Source organism: Chlorocebus sabaeus, chromosome 18 (genome assembly GCF_047675955.1).
Source record: "Chlorocebus sabaeus isolate Y175 chromosome 18, mChlSab1.0.hap1, whole genome shotgun sequence".
NCBI classification, from domain to species: Eukaryota; Metazoa; Chordata; class Mammalia; order Primates; family Cercopithecidae; genus Chlorocebus; species Chlorocebus sabaeus.
This window is the reverse complement of record NC_132921.1, coordinates 3153613-3167526: the sequence shown is the minus strand read 5'-3', so window position 1 is coordinate 3167526 and position 13914 is coordinate 3153613. Positions and strand designations below refer to the sequence as shown.

At 40.8% G+C, this 13914-nt stretch overlaps 1 long non-coding RNA gene across 1 annotated transcript; it reads left to right on the top strand.

Moving 5' to 3' along the window:
* The first annotated feature begins 2208 nt into the window (after positions 1 to 2208).
* LOC119620510 (uncharacterized) lies at positions 2209 to 13713 on the top strand. The gene is made up of 3 exons (XR_005237004.2): positions 2209 to 7150; positions 8840 to 9075; positions 10046 to 13713. It is a non-coding gene; the product is annotated as an uncharacterized lncRNA (long non-coding RNA).
* The last annotated feature ends 201 nt before the right edge of the window (positions 13714 to 13914 follow it).

Here is a 13914-nt window from a genome sequence, read left to right as displayed (position 1 = left end):
TTAGGTTGTTTCCAGTTTTCTTTAAGACATTCAATAGCACAGGAATATCCTTTTAATGAAATATTTGCACACACACACATTGAATTCACTATTACCATGCTTAAATATTTTTAAGAAATGGAATCTGAATCAAAAGGCACATGTGTTTAATGCTGTTGGTAAATTTCATTAACTCACATTTCTAAAAATTATGCAAATGTACACTCCTACCAGCAAGATATGCAATTATGGATTCTTTTCATCATATTCATAACAGCAAGGTTTCCTCATCTTCCAATTATGTAATTCACTTGCTTCTTGTTTTTACTTTGAATTCATATGATTAATTGTGAGGAATGATTAATTTTTTATTCCTACTGTCCATGCTATATTCTCCAGCAGTATAGCATAGGCTGCAAGCCAGCTGAAGCTATAATAATAATTAGATAAGGAATGTATATTAGTCTTTTTTCATCCTGCTGATAAAGTCATACCCAAGACAGAAGAAAAAGAGGTTTAATGGACTTACAGTTCCACATAACTGGAGAGGCCTCACAATCGTGGTGGAAAGCAAGGAAGAGCAAGTCATGTCTTACATGGATGGCAGCAGGTAAAGAGAGCAGAGCTTGTGCAGGGGAAATGCTCCTTTTTAAAACCATCAGATCTCATGAGACTTACTCGCTATCATGAGAACAGCACAGGAAAGACCTGCCCCCATGATTCAATTACCTCCTCCTGGGCCCCTCCCACAACATGTGGGAATTCAAGAAGAGATTTAGGTGGGGACACATTCAAACCATATGGGAATGATAATTGTCATTTGCTGAGTATTTACAAAGGGACAAGCATCGTACCTAACCATCACCATTGTCACCTCATTTCCACATGACCTCCTGTTTAACCACTTCCCCAACTTCACCCTCCACCCCCTCATCCTCACACTGCATGGGGTCTCATAGGTCTTTTTCCTGTCAATTATGCTTAGTTTGTTCTTAAGTCATTTGCTTTTCTTGACCCTTCTTTTGGAATAGTCTGCCCTGAGCATCTGCACAGCCACCACCTTGATATTATCCTAATTTCTATTTCATTATCAGTTTCAAAAGGAAGCCTTATTTCATTGCCTAATCTAAAGCAGGCCCTGCCTCCCCTAACCCAGCTGTGTTCCCTCACTTTGTTTCATGGTCTTCTCAGCACTTCTGGCTGTCTGAAATCATCTTGACCATTTATTTGTGTTCTGATTGTCTGTTTCTCCCACTAGAACATTAGTAGGGGCTTGTGTCCTTCTACTCCTAAAAGCCAGAACCTAGAGCCCTTCTTCTTCAGCCCCTGATACATGTCTATCACACAGGTTAGCACATGGATGGATGACCTCAGTTACCTGGCTGGAAAATGAGAAAAGCACAGTATTTGGGCGGGAGTGTACTGTTCCTCCAGGTACAGTCTGTCATGGCTTCCCTTGGCTAGAAAAGGGAAATTCCCCAAACTCTTGTGCTTCCTGGGTAAGGTGATGCCCACCCTGCTTCAGCTCGCCCTCTGTGGGTTGCATGTCCAACCAGTCCCAATGAGATAAACCAGGTACCTCAGTTGGAAATGCAGAAATCACCCATCTTCTGCATCGATCTCCCTGGGAGCCGCAGACAAGAGCTGTTCCCATTTGGCCATCTTGGAAACGACCATCCTTTTTTTTTTTTTTTTTGAGATGGAGCCTCACTCTGTCACCAGGCTGAAGTGCAGTGGTGTGATCTCATCTCATTTCAAACTTCTATTGAAATAGATTGAAACTTCTATCTCTATTATTCAACCTAATATACCAGATACGCCAACACTCATACCTCTTCATAGAACAAATTGGATAAATGATGAAGTATGGACAAATTAGCCCTGTGTCATTTTCACAAGTAATTGGAACTCAGTAGGTACCCATTACACTGATGACTGAATAAACATGCACTATAAAATATTTACATTAATATGCAAAATATCCTGTAGGGCTTACAGAAGGGATTAATATATTTAGCTATATAAGAAATATGTTAAATTGTTCTGATATGAAAATTTTTGTACGATTCTATTTGTGTTTGTATCAACTTAAGATTTAAATAAAATAGTATAAGAAATATCAACATATTTATGGAAATTTTCCTAGTACATTGCTATTACTTGGTTTTTCTTCCTCTTAGAGAATAAGGGCAAAGTTATATTAATGTTTATTTTCAAGCAAGAAATATATTTTGGCTTCATGTGTATCATAACTCTGTACTTATCATGATGACTCAGTCCAAAGAATGTTCTGATTTATTCAATTTTTCTCCCTAAATAAGTTAGAGTAGTTCATTCAGGAGCAATTAGAGTCTCACTTTTTAAATTGGATCTTAGGAGGGCATAAGACAGTAAGAGAGAAGCATTTTTCTTCTGGTCTTACCTTCAGGAGACAGAAAGCTGTATGGCCTAGGAGAGGAAGGCATGGAGTCGGGGTCCTGGTCCCAGATCAGAGCGGCAATGTGCACATTGTGCTTAACCAAGAGGAATAAGCCTGGCAGCTGAAAGGGGGATGCAGCAGCAGTCATGTTCCTGTCCAAGAAATTGATGTTACTGATTATCAATGGAGTTATTGATGTTCAATTTGTTTGTACAACACTTTCCCCAAGCATGCCCGGATTCTGAGAATCTCCAACCCAGGAATGGGAGAAGGGGTGTGTTAGGGACATAAGTGATTGGCTTCACTTCAAGCCCCTTTGTCCCTTACACCTCTCTACTACTCCAATAAATGCAATGAATTTTACAGTCCTTTTTCCTCTGGGTCTCTCCACCCCTCTCCACTCCTTCTGCTCTCATCACTCCCTGGACTCCTGTTGAATCCCTCTGGGCTTTCCACACCCACTCTAACCTTTCCTGATGCCTTCTTCACACTTCATGCAGAATGATTTTTTAAAATTTTTATGCAAATCTAGTTGCATTATTTCTCTGCTCCAGACATTTCACTGGGTTCATGTCATGCTTAGAATGATGGTAAAAATCCTTAGCAGGTCTTGTAAGCTTCCAGCAGTCTGCTGCTTCTCCCTGATTCTCCAGTTGTTTCCAACCTGTCCTCCTTCCTGGATTTTCTTGGCATTCAAAGCTGGCCTTCTTTACATCCATCTAACAGAACATCTCTGTTTCTTCTTTGGAGATTTCAACATGCTCCATTCCTCCAAATCTATCCCCAACCCCAAGTTAACTAATATTCATAATAATACATTAAGGTGGTCTTCCTTGAGCACTCAATCAGGAGATGTATCAGTGTTGTGCATCTTAATAACACTTGGAATGTTCCTCCATAGCCTGTTTCCGTTAACAGCTATTTATCGATGTGATTGCTTGTCTAATGCTTCTCATTCTCTTATTATAGAAGGACCCTGTATTTATCAGTTCTCACACTGCTATAAAGGAGACTGGATAATTTATAAAGAAATGAGGTTGAATTGGCTCACGATTCTGCAGGCTATACAAAAGGCATGGCAGCACCTGTTTGGTTTCTGGGGAGGCCTCTGGAATCTTACAATCATGACCGAAAGCAAAGGGGGAGCCAGCACTTTACATGGCTGGAGCAGGAGGAAGAGAGAGCAAGGAGTGCTACACACTTTTACACAACCAGATCCGATGAAAACTCACTCACCATCACAAGAACAGCACTGAGGAGAAGGTGCTAAACCATTTATGAAGCAACCACCCCCACGATCCAATCACCTCCCACCAGGCCCCACCCCAAATACTGAGAATTATATTTTGACATGAGATTTGGGTGGGGACACAGCTCCAAACCATATCAGACCTAAGGTCCTGACGCACCTCTGGTTCTCACACAGCATCCCAGTCTCCACCAGAGCAATGGGCATCTTGAAGACATTCAGTGACTATTTGTTGAATGATAGAAGGAAATGAATACTTTCCCAAGCTTAATTGTCCAGATGAAAGTGTTCTTTTCCATCAGATATTGTAGATGTGGAAGGAAGGATCAGAATGGACTATGATGAATTATGCAAGCCAGTGCGTCATTCACCCAGTAATAGTGTCCAAGAACACTAAGCATCCAAACACGACTTGAGGCACCCTCGTGGAGCCTGTGGGTTCTTCTGATGCAAAACGCGGTCTTTTCTTTCTGCTTTTAGGGGAAAATGCTTCATGATTCCAAGAACTTTCAATTGTATATTTGATAAAGTCTTCATCCTAGTTAAGTACTAATATTTAGGATTCATAATATTTGCCATTTATAGTTGCAATGACTGCTTTAGCAGGATTTACTGAAATGTCTTGTTAAGTACTTTTCTAAGAAATCTGGCTGCTATGCAACTCTTGGAAATATTGTCAAACTCACACTGTGCATCTACACAGACAGTTGGTATCCCCCAACTGTGTTTACAAAGTAGGCTTTCTAAAAATCAGTTTATTATCACTGTTGTCATAAGGTGGTCAAGGAATTTTCAGTTGTTGTTACTCTTGCTTTTTAAACATTTTGATTCACAATTAAATGAGTGTTTTGACTTCTAACATAACATATATGTCGCTGTTTGCATTACACACAGTCCTGCACTAGTCAATTGCCAAAGCAGAAGCAAAATCATCCAAATATCCTTTGTATTTATTTATCAAGTGAGAATTCACTATTGTCACTAATTTATGTTCCATTTTTAGAATGGATAAGCTGGGGTTGGTGGTCCTTAGTGTTTTCTATCCTGCTTTCAATGCAAATCATCTAAAGAAATAACGCTTGAAAACCACAACTCCTGCTTATCTTTGAGAGGTATTGCTTTCAGAATTATTTAAGGTCTGGCCACCGAGTCATCACTAAATCATCATAACAGATAAACTAATCACATAGACAACATCTGCAGAATTCAATAAGTATGTTGGTGCCTACATTGTCTGCTGCTGTGCAAAGAAGCAGCTAGGGATGAGATCTTGCTCTCTGGAGAAAAGAAAGTAAGAAGGAAAGAAAACAAAACACCATTGAAATGCTGGATCTTACGTACCAAGGAATGTTTGCTATAGTTGAGTCTGGGGTGCTGGTGGGTTATTATGAAGCTTGGAGTTGGCCACAGAACAGCATTCAAGAGAAAAGACCACATATGTGTGTGTCTGCATTTGAATGGGAACTATTAAACTTGCCTGAATCCAAAAGAGGCAATATTCTGGAACATAATTTAAAGCCAATTAATAACAGTAGCAGAAAACCACAATTGTGACTAGATGCTTGCTAAAAACCAGTTGTTCAGCAACCTTGGGCTGTATATGAAGAAAGAACACATGACCAATTATTTCAAAATTTCAAAACTGCTAGGGCTGGGAACATGGGCTCAGTGGAACTCAGGAGTAGGAGCTGAAGCCATGAGGATAGACTGTCCCCGGCTTTGGTTCCCCTTGGCCCTGACCTTGGTGGTGTGGGCATCCAGCACAACTGAGGCCTTCATTCCATTGTGAAGTACAAGCACCTAGCCAGGAACTGGAGATTCTGAAGGGAGGTAACAGGGAAGTTGGGCAGTTTGAGGTTGACCAGCAGAAAAGCAACAAAGTCTGTGGGCTCCAGAGAGCTGCTGCACCACTTCCACCCTCCACCTCTTCTGGAAGAGTTGCTGTCACCCACAGGAAAGGCAGCACTGGGAATTCCCTAGCTCAGCCAAGTGGACACATTACGTAGGCCCACACCAAGGAAGGGAAGACTGGAAACCCTCTCCATGTCTGCATATCGTGGGGCTGCAGGGCCCTTCCACCTGGGGACCCGGCCATGCCTCAGTCAGTGGGTCTAGATCTGTAAGCTGACCCAGACCCAGAAACGATGCAACAATGGGTGAGTTTTTGTGGGAGTGACAACCCCACTCTCCCATCATCCATCTTTCCCATCCGTTTTTTAGAGATTCAGTGCCTGTGCCCACCACCCTGCCCCCTGCCCGCTGTCTCCATCTCTCTGTGCAGGGCAAGGCATCTGGGCTCCACTGTAACCCGCCCCTGCTCACCTGCCCAGCCTCCTGTGGCCAGGGTCCTGTCCTCCCCACTGCCACTAGCAAATCTCATCCCATAACAGTCTCTGCTATTGGCGGCCCTGCTTGACAGAGGAGAGCCGCTGCTGGAAAGCTTAGAGACGGATGGATGCCCATTGCACCAGCACATCTCCTGGCTGTGAAGTGGCATCCCCTCCATCCCTCCACACACACATCAGTCAGTGGACCACGCAGCCACTTACACCATGATCACTGGAGCACACTCACATCCCTCCACCTCTGACCACAGAAATGGTGGTATTTCAGTTTCACACAGCACAGAGCATTGCCTTTTCTGAACCTTGAGCTGCCATCCTAGGAGCAAATCTGCCTCCTGGGTTCTTGCCAGAGGGTTATGTTCTGTATCTCACGACTGCAGGGACGAGCATCTCTAAATAATCCTGAACCTCCCGACCTTTCGATCATGCGCTCCAAAAACCAGAGCCACTCACCTTCCCCATCTCAAGTTGGATATTCTGGCTGCATCATGTGCCTTTGGGATGCTCCTGCACCTCCTTTTCCTTCTTTATCAGGCCCCCCATATTTCTGCTGGATATGTGACATTATCCTCATCAGCCTAGTGGCCAAGAGAAGTGGAGGCTGGACCTGAGGAAGATGCACGGCTCATTGTAGCGAGAGGTGCCACGGTGTCTCCAGGCAAGATACAAGCATCGTTCCTTCTCAGGAAGGGCATCTCCTTTCTCCAGGCTTCAGGGGTTCCTAAGAGTCAGGGGGGTTCACAATTTGCAGGGGCATCTCAGTCACTATACATGGGTATATTGGGCATACAAACCTGCACATACACACAAGTACACACATATATGTACACACACACATCCACACACGTAGACACATATGTGTGTAGACATTTCTTATTCTACATATTTGCAGTTATTAAGTAATCTACATAATGTATGATCTTAAGCATAAACCTTATAAATTATAGTTTATTTGACTCTCTGGGCAGTTCGTCTTCTTAATAGAGTAAATTTACATCAGAAAAGTATTCTGAATCAGAAAAGGTAAAAACTACTTTCTGGCTACGTTTCTGCCTTAGGAATCAAGGCAGAAGGTGAAGGGGAAACAGGCACAGCTGTCACACATCCTAAGTTTCCTACGGCCTCCCCAGTCATGCCTCCTTTACAGCCTGTGGAACTGTGAGTCAATTAAACCTCTTTCTTCATAAATCATCCAGTCTCAGGTATGTCTTTATAGCAGTGTGAGATCAGACTAATACAATCTCCAAGTAGTAATAAAAGCCTAGTTTTAAAAAATAGAGTGCAGGACACAGAAAAGACAGTCAGTGGGACCCAGAGGAGTGACATGAGCCAGACCCGGGCATGCCATGCACCACAGGTGCTCTCACTGAGAAAGGACTGGCAATTTGTGTTTGAGCTCCTGGTACATAATGTTCAGTCTCTGGTGCACACTGAAGGTAACTGCAGATTGACAGGGCATAGGGTTTCCTCATGAAGGTGGCTCATTCTCACCTAATGCTCTACTTTCCTGCAGTTAAAGGATCCATCTAAATATTTTCATGGATAGACATGACTTTAACAGTTGTGTCCAGTAATAAGGGTAGAGCCTTATTTTAAAGCTTATCTCATTTTAATGTGGACTTTAACAAGAATTCTGTTCAGAGGCCGAGTGAGGTCCCAGGAACCTGGTTTCCACTTGCCTGGTTTCCAGTTCTAGTCCCAAGGATTTCAGATGCATTGTGAGTGAATGTTCTTCTCATCATTCCCACAAATACTTTTATAAACAACTCTTTAGGAAAAAACCCAACTGTGAATTGGCACCTGGGGCACTGTTGACATTTATTGGGGGAACCAGCCCCCAACATTTCAATGTAGGTTATTTTCTATTTTCCCTAAGTGTCGGCCAGTCTGAGCAATAAAGAGAAAGAGTACAAAAGAGAGAAATTGTACAGCTGGGCCTCCGGGGGTGACATCACCTATTGGATAGGTTCCGTGATGCCCCCTGAGCCACAAAACCAGCAAGTTTTTATTAGGGATTTCAAAAGGGGAGTGGGGTACAAACAGGGAGTAAGTCACAAAGATCACATGCTTCAGTGGGCAATAAAAGATCACAAGGGCAGAAGGGCAGAGCAAGATCATAAGGCCAGGGTGAAATTAGAATTACTGATGAGGTTCCATGTCCCACTGGGTACATATTGTCTTGATAAGTATCTTAACAGGAAACAGGGTTCAAGAGCAGACAACCAGTCTGACTACAATTCACCAGGCTGGAATTTCCCAATCCTGGTAAGCCTAAGGGCACTGCAGGAAACGAGGGTGTATTTCATCCCTTATCTTCAACCACGTATGACAGACACTTCCAGAGCAGTCGTTGATAGGCCTAGCCCTGGGAATGCATTACTTCCCCAGGGTTATTCCTTGCTGGGAAAAGAATTCAGCAATATTTCTCTTATTCACTTTCTGCAAGAAGAAAATATGACTCTGTTCTGCCCAGCCCTGCAGGCAGTCAGACCTTATTGTTATCTCCCTTGTTCCCTGAAAATTGCTGTTATCCTCTTCTTTTTTGATATGCCCAGATTTCATATCGTTCAAACACACATTTTACAAACAATTTGTACAGTTAAAGCAATCATCACAGGGTCCTGAGGCGACATACATCCTCAGCTTACGAAGATGATGGGATTAAGAGATTAAAGACAAGACAGGCATAGAAAATTATAAGACTATTGATTGGGGAAGTGATAAATGTCCATGAAATCTTCACAATTTCTGTTCTTGCACAAAAATTTTGTAAGTTGGGGCAAGTCATAGCTAAGAACTTGGTATACCATGTTGTTGCTGTAGACATAACCCCTCTCTTTGTTATAGGGGACTGGAGTTGGGATGCACCCTGTACCCAGAAGATGGATCTCCTCTTTGCTGAGGGAATGAATCCCCACTGGTTCATTGCAAGCTCAAAATGCTCAATAATCACAGAGAAATGCCGGCCACCTCACAGAGGGCTTGCCTGGAGAGGAATGTCAGAGCCCAAGGCTGGCAGAAGAGTGTCCCGAGCATGAGGGGATGGGCATCTGCAAATGGAAAGTCAGAGCTCAGGCAGCGAAGTAAGGCATCCAAGTAGGGTGTGGGCCTGTGCTGGTGCAGTGACAGCATTGGGGGCTGGCTGCATGCAAGAGGATTGAGCATATTAGTAAATATCTTGTGTTAAAAAGAGCGAGTTTGTCAGTGTTGGAAAAGGGAACTGCAAATATGGAAAAGGAGAGACTGGAAAACGTACTGTGGCATTGAGTGGAAATTGAAGTTATTGGTGTGACTTTATTAACTTCAATATAGATAAGCAGACTAGATGATTAGATAGATAGAATGGATGGATAGGTAGGTAGAGAGATTAGATATAGAGAGATGGATGGATGGATGGATTGATAGAGATGGGTGATAGATAGATAGATAGAAAGAAATAGATGATAGATAGATAGATAGATAGATAGATAGGCATGTGTATGTATATATTACACTCATATGTATATTCCCTAGTTCTGTCTACTGGAAGGGAAACCCCAATGGCCTTAAACTCACCAAATAAATCATGGCTTCTGACTTATGTTCTCCATGACAATAAACCAAACTTCCTTGCAGAAATGGCTAATTTTGAGGTTGTAACAGAAAGTGCAAGATGTGTGGGATGAGCCTAGAACATCTTGTGCCAGAAGGCAGAAAAGTGCTCAAAGAATGATGGAAACATGTCACAGGGACACAGAAGCCAACTGGAAGGGCTCTCAGTGGCCAAATAGAAGACAAATTGAGCATCAGAATGAAAAATGACAGTGGGGAGTTTTGATCTATTAAATAAAACAGAAAACTCTGAGTTCATTTTCATGTAAATAAAAGAATGATTAAAAATTGATGAGAAATGGGACATTTAAATAGGTTATAATTATATATAAACATTTATTAATTACAAAAGTTAAAGAAAGGAATTTTAGCCTGAAAACTGGAAGATACCACCTTGGCTAAGTGATCAAGGTGAACATTATGAGTAATGGACCAATGTCAAAATCATGTTCTTCCTGATAGGTTAGAGAGAATAGAACATCACTTCTGAGATACTCCTATCAAGGATGTACACCGTGAGTCCAGCTACAAGTAAATACTAAAGAAACCCATGTTGCGGGACCTTCTACAAAATCACTCTTCTCTAACTTCATGAAGGTCAAGGGAAAGCTGAGGAGCTACTCCAGACTACAGGAAACTAAAGAGACGCCACAGCTAAATCAACCTTGTGACTCTGAACGGCATCCTTTGCCGTCATGAGACAGAGGATCCAACCTGAACGTGGCCTGAGGCTCAAAAGGTGGTGATGCACCCATACTAATTTCTTGATTCTAACAGTTACATGTGGGCCTGTTCTTGTTTTAAGGAAATGCAAACTGATGTATCTGGGGAGGACAGGGTATTGATTGTGTTGCCAACTTACTCTCAAGTGATTTGAGGAAAAGTTGTTCAGATTATATGTATAACTTTTCTATATATTTAGCATTGTTCTCAAAGTGCAAAAATAATTTATATTACTGAAAAAGATGAGAACTACCAAAAAAATCTTCCAGTCATAAAATTCTGTGAGTCAATAGATCCTCAGAAAAGAAATTTCTAAAAGACACACTTCAGGAGAAAATAAAAACTATTTTCCAGGAATGCTCTGAGTTGCAAGAAGGAAATGTTAAAAAAAAATCCACTGGTAAGAATGTGACTAAATCTATACTCACACAGACTGTATAAAACGGTACAGAATGCATTTCATTTGGTGGTTAGAATAAAAGAAATTACAGCTAAACTTCTGGACAAAATTAACATATTAAGTAGAAGGAGTGCAACTGGATTTAAGCTGCCTAAAGCCCTTGTAATGCACAAGAGAGGCTAGCCATATTAAATTTACGTCTCGTTAAGTATGTATGTTAAATTTTTTATAACTAACAGAAGTAGGAAAACCACCAGTGGGTCTTTTCCATTAACCTGGTGTTTATTAAACTGCTGCTCATAAATGAAATTCAAGAGTTCCATGAATATCTGAGTAATACAGATGGAATATATGTATGATTATATTTACATTTTTAAGAGTGTCCATTAATCATAAAAATTTTGACGATGTGAGTGACAGCTGCCATAACTATGAATCATTAAACTAGACTAAATTCTATAAGAAAAGGGTCATTGTCAATTTTATTCTGTCTCTCATACTGTTACCTATTTTTGAGAGCCTGATAGAACAAATGCATTCAAGGTATTAGGCATCTGTGATAATATTTACACATTTTTACTTGTTAAATTTGTTAGCCCATCTCTGATGATGAGGAAGTGACACGAGAGATTTTCACACAGTAGGCAGAATGAAGAACGTCCTTGTCACACAGCCCCTTGTCAGTCTGGGAGTAAGATCAAAGTCTGTCGAGGCAATACCTTTGCCTCTTTGGAACTTATCCCACCACTTCGATGGCTAACCTTGGACTCTTTCTACAGAAACTGTGTACCCCTGGCCTTTAGCTCCTTTCCTTAAGCCATTTTCATGGCATCTTGTTTGGATATCTGTGGCTGATTTTGTTCTATCCTTGTTTCTTTCTTTCTGCCACCTTTTTCTTACTGTTTTCCAGGAAGCCATGCTGTGTCTCCATAACTTTGCCACCAGCAGCATTGGAGCACTTGAGTTCTAACTGAGTTTCTGGGTCTGTCCCCATCCAAGCACTCACAGGCACGGCCCATTAGCTTGCTGAAAGTGCCTACTGTTTGGTCCTAGATTAGCTTCAATCGCCGTCTCTTACATGATATAACATGCAGATTACATTTGTTTTATAATGAATAAAGGTCCCCTGTAATCACTGTATGAAAAAAAAAACAAATAATTTGTCCCAGAGTATTGTCCCTTTTGTAATTTGCCACTGAAAGGAATATTCAGAAATGTGAGGCAGCCTAGCATTCAAGTGGGCTCAGTATTTTGACAACCCAGTGAGGGAAATGAAACACCGGCAGCTCTTAGTCAGCCCATGACCCTTCAGCAGAAAAACACGAAATAGTCAAGAAGCCCATTCCTCTTTCCCGTTTCTTTCTTACTGTATAAATGTAAAGGATGAAATGACGGATTCTGCCTTCTCTGAAGTGTGTCCTTGTATCTCTTAAAACCGAATAGTCTAGGAACCATGAATACAAAACAGTAAGAATTGACCTATGATGCATACTTCAGTTATCATGAGATCTCATCTGGCATTATTGTTGTTAGTATTACGAATTCATCCTATCCTTGTGTCCCCTTTTCTTTTTCTACTTATTTACTATCTGCACTTTTTTCCCCTTAGGTACCCAATCAGAAACTACACAAAACAGACAAAATAAAAGCTCATTAGTTTTCGTTGTTCCCACTGGTAGTATATTGAAATTTCAGTGCCATGTTCACTGACAGCCATAACAAGGCCTGATGCAAAGATCACCATTTAAACACGCCTTTCATATGATTTCCCATTTTCTTAGGTCTACTGATTCACTGCATTGTTTTGCAACACTCGTCTCCTGCAGTTATTCTCATTTGATCTCATTCTCTGTTTTCTAAATTAATGTAACCTAAAAATCAAATAAATCGAATAGATAAATGGCTCAGTAAAATATTTTTTGTTAATGTCCTAAGAGTTGTTTGTTTGTTCTTTCACATCTGGTATTGGTAGTGATTATCCTCTATTCCCTAGTTAAATTCATGGAACATGTTTTTAAGAAACTAATTCAAAATGTATATTTGACTGGACAAATTCTCATTGCTTTTCCCACACGGGTGTTTGCTGACATCATAGCAGTCTGTACTGTATGTTTGAACAGCCTGTTTGTACATGTGCACACTTCCTGTGGTGATGGACTCACTACCTCTTGCGCTGCGAGGCCCTCTGAGAGTAAGGGAGGTCTCAAGACAAAGACTTGAGTTGTGCAATTGCAAACATTACAAACATCTTTCATGCAATAAAACTGTAAGAAATAAGAAAGAAAAACACAAGGAACCTGAATAAATATGATAAATATAAGTGAATTTGAGCATCTTTTCATATGAAACTAGAGAAATGAATATCAAAACAGCAGAGGCTTATTTTTCACACCTCAGATTGTGAAAATTAAAATATGACCACGTTGTCACAGTAAAACTGAAACACACTCATACTGCTTGTTGGAATGCAAACTGGTACAACCTTTGAAAAGGAAGTTGACAATATCTAACAAAACCACATTATGCACTTACCTTTTAATGCTGCTTTCCCCTTCTAGGAATCTACCCTGAAATATTTAACAATTCAAAATACATGTCCACAAAGTTAATTATTGCACAATTGTTTGTAAGTGCAAAATGATAGTAGAAACAATATCAATGCCTGTACGTTGGAGAAAAGAAAACTAAAATATAATGTATTCATGCAATGAAACACTATGCAGCTCTAAATAAATTACGATGATTCCTATGAACAAGTATGGAGTTATTTCCAGAACATGTTGTCATACACACACATACACACACACACACACACACACACAGAGATAAATCAGAAACTATTAAGGAAGTGGAAAAATGGGGAAGGAAAGAAAACAGCGTAGAAAAAGGAGAGGGCAGTAGTATTTCTAAGAAGATACATTTTTGAATGGTCCTGGATTACATGAGTGTAGAGAAATATATATTTATATTATAACTGTGGGCCTGGCAGAAACATTCTCACCAGAGAATAGAGCCAGAGCCTATGCATATTAGAACTTTGAAAACTTCTGTTTCTTTGTTGTTGTTCGTTTGTTTTTCTCCCCAATGATTTGTTTCACCATGAATGACTAAGGATGTAAACTGTGAAACAATGGCTCTCACTGGTGCTGTCCCAGAAAAGAAAAGCACCTTCCTTTCTGTTCAAAATAGCTTGCACTCTCCATTAAAG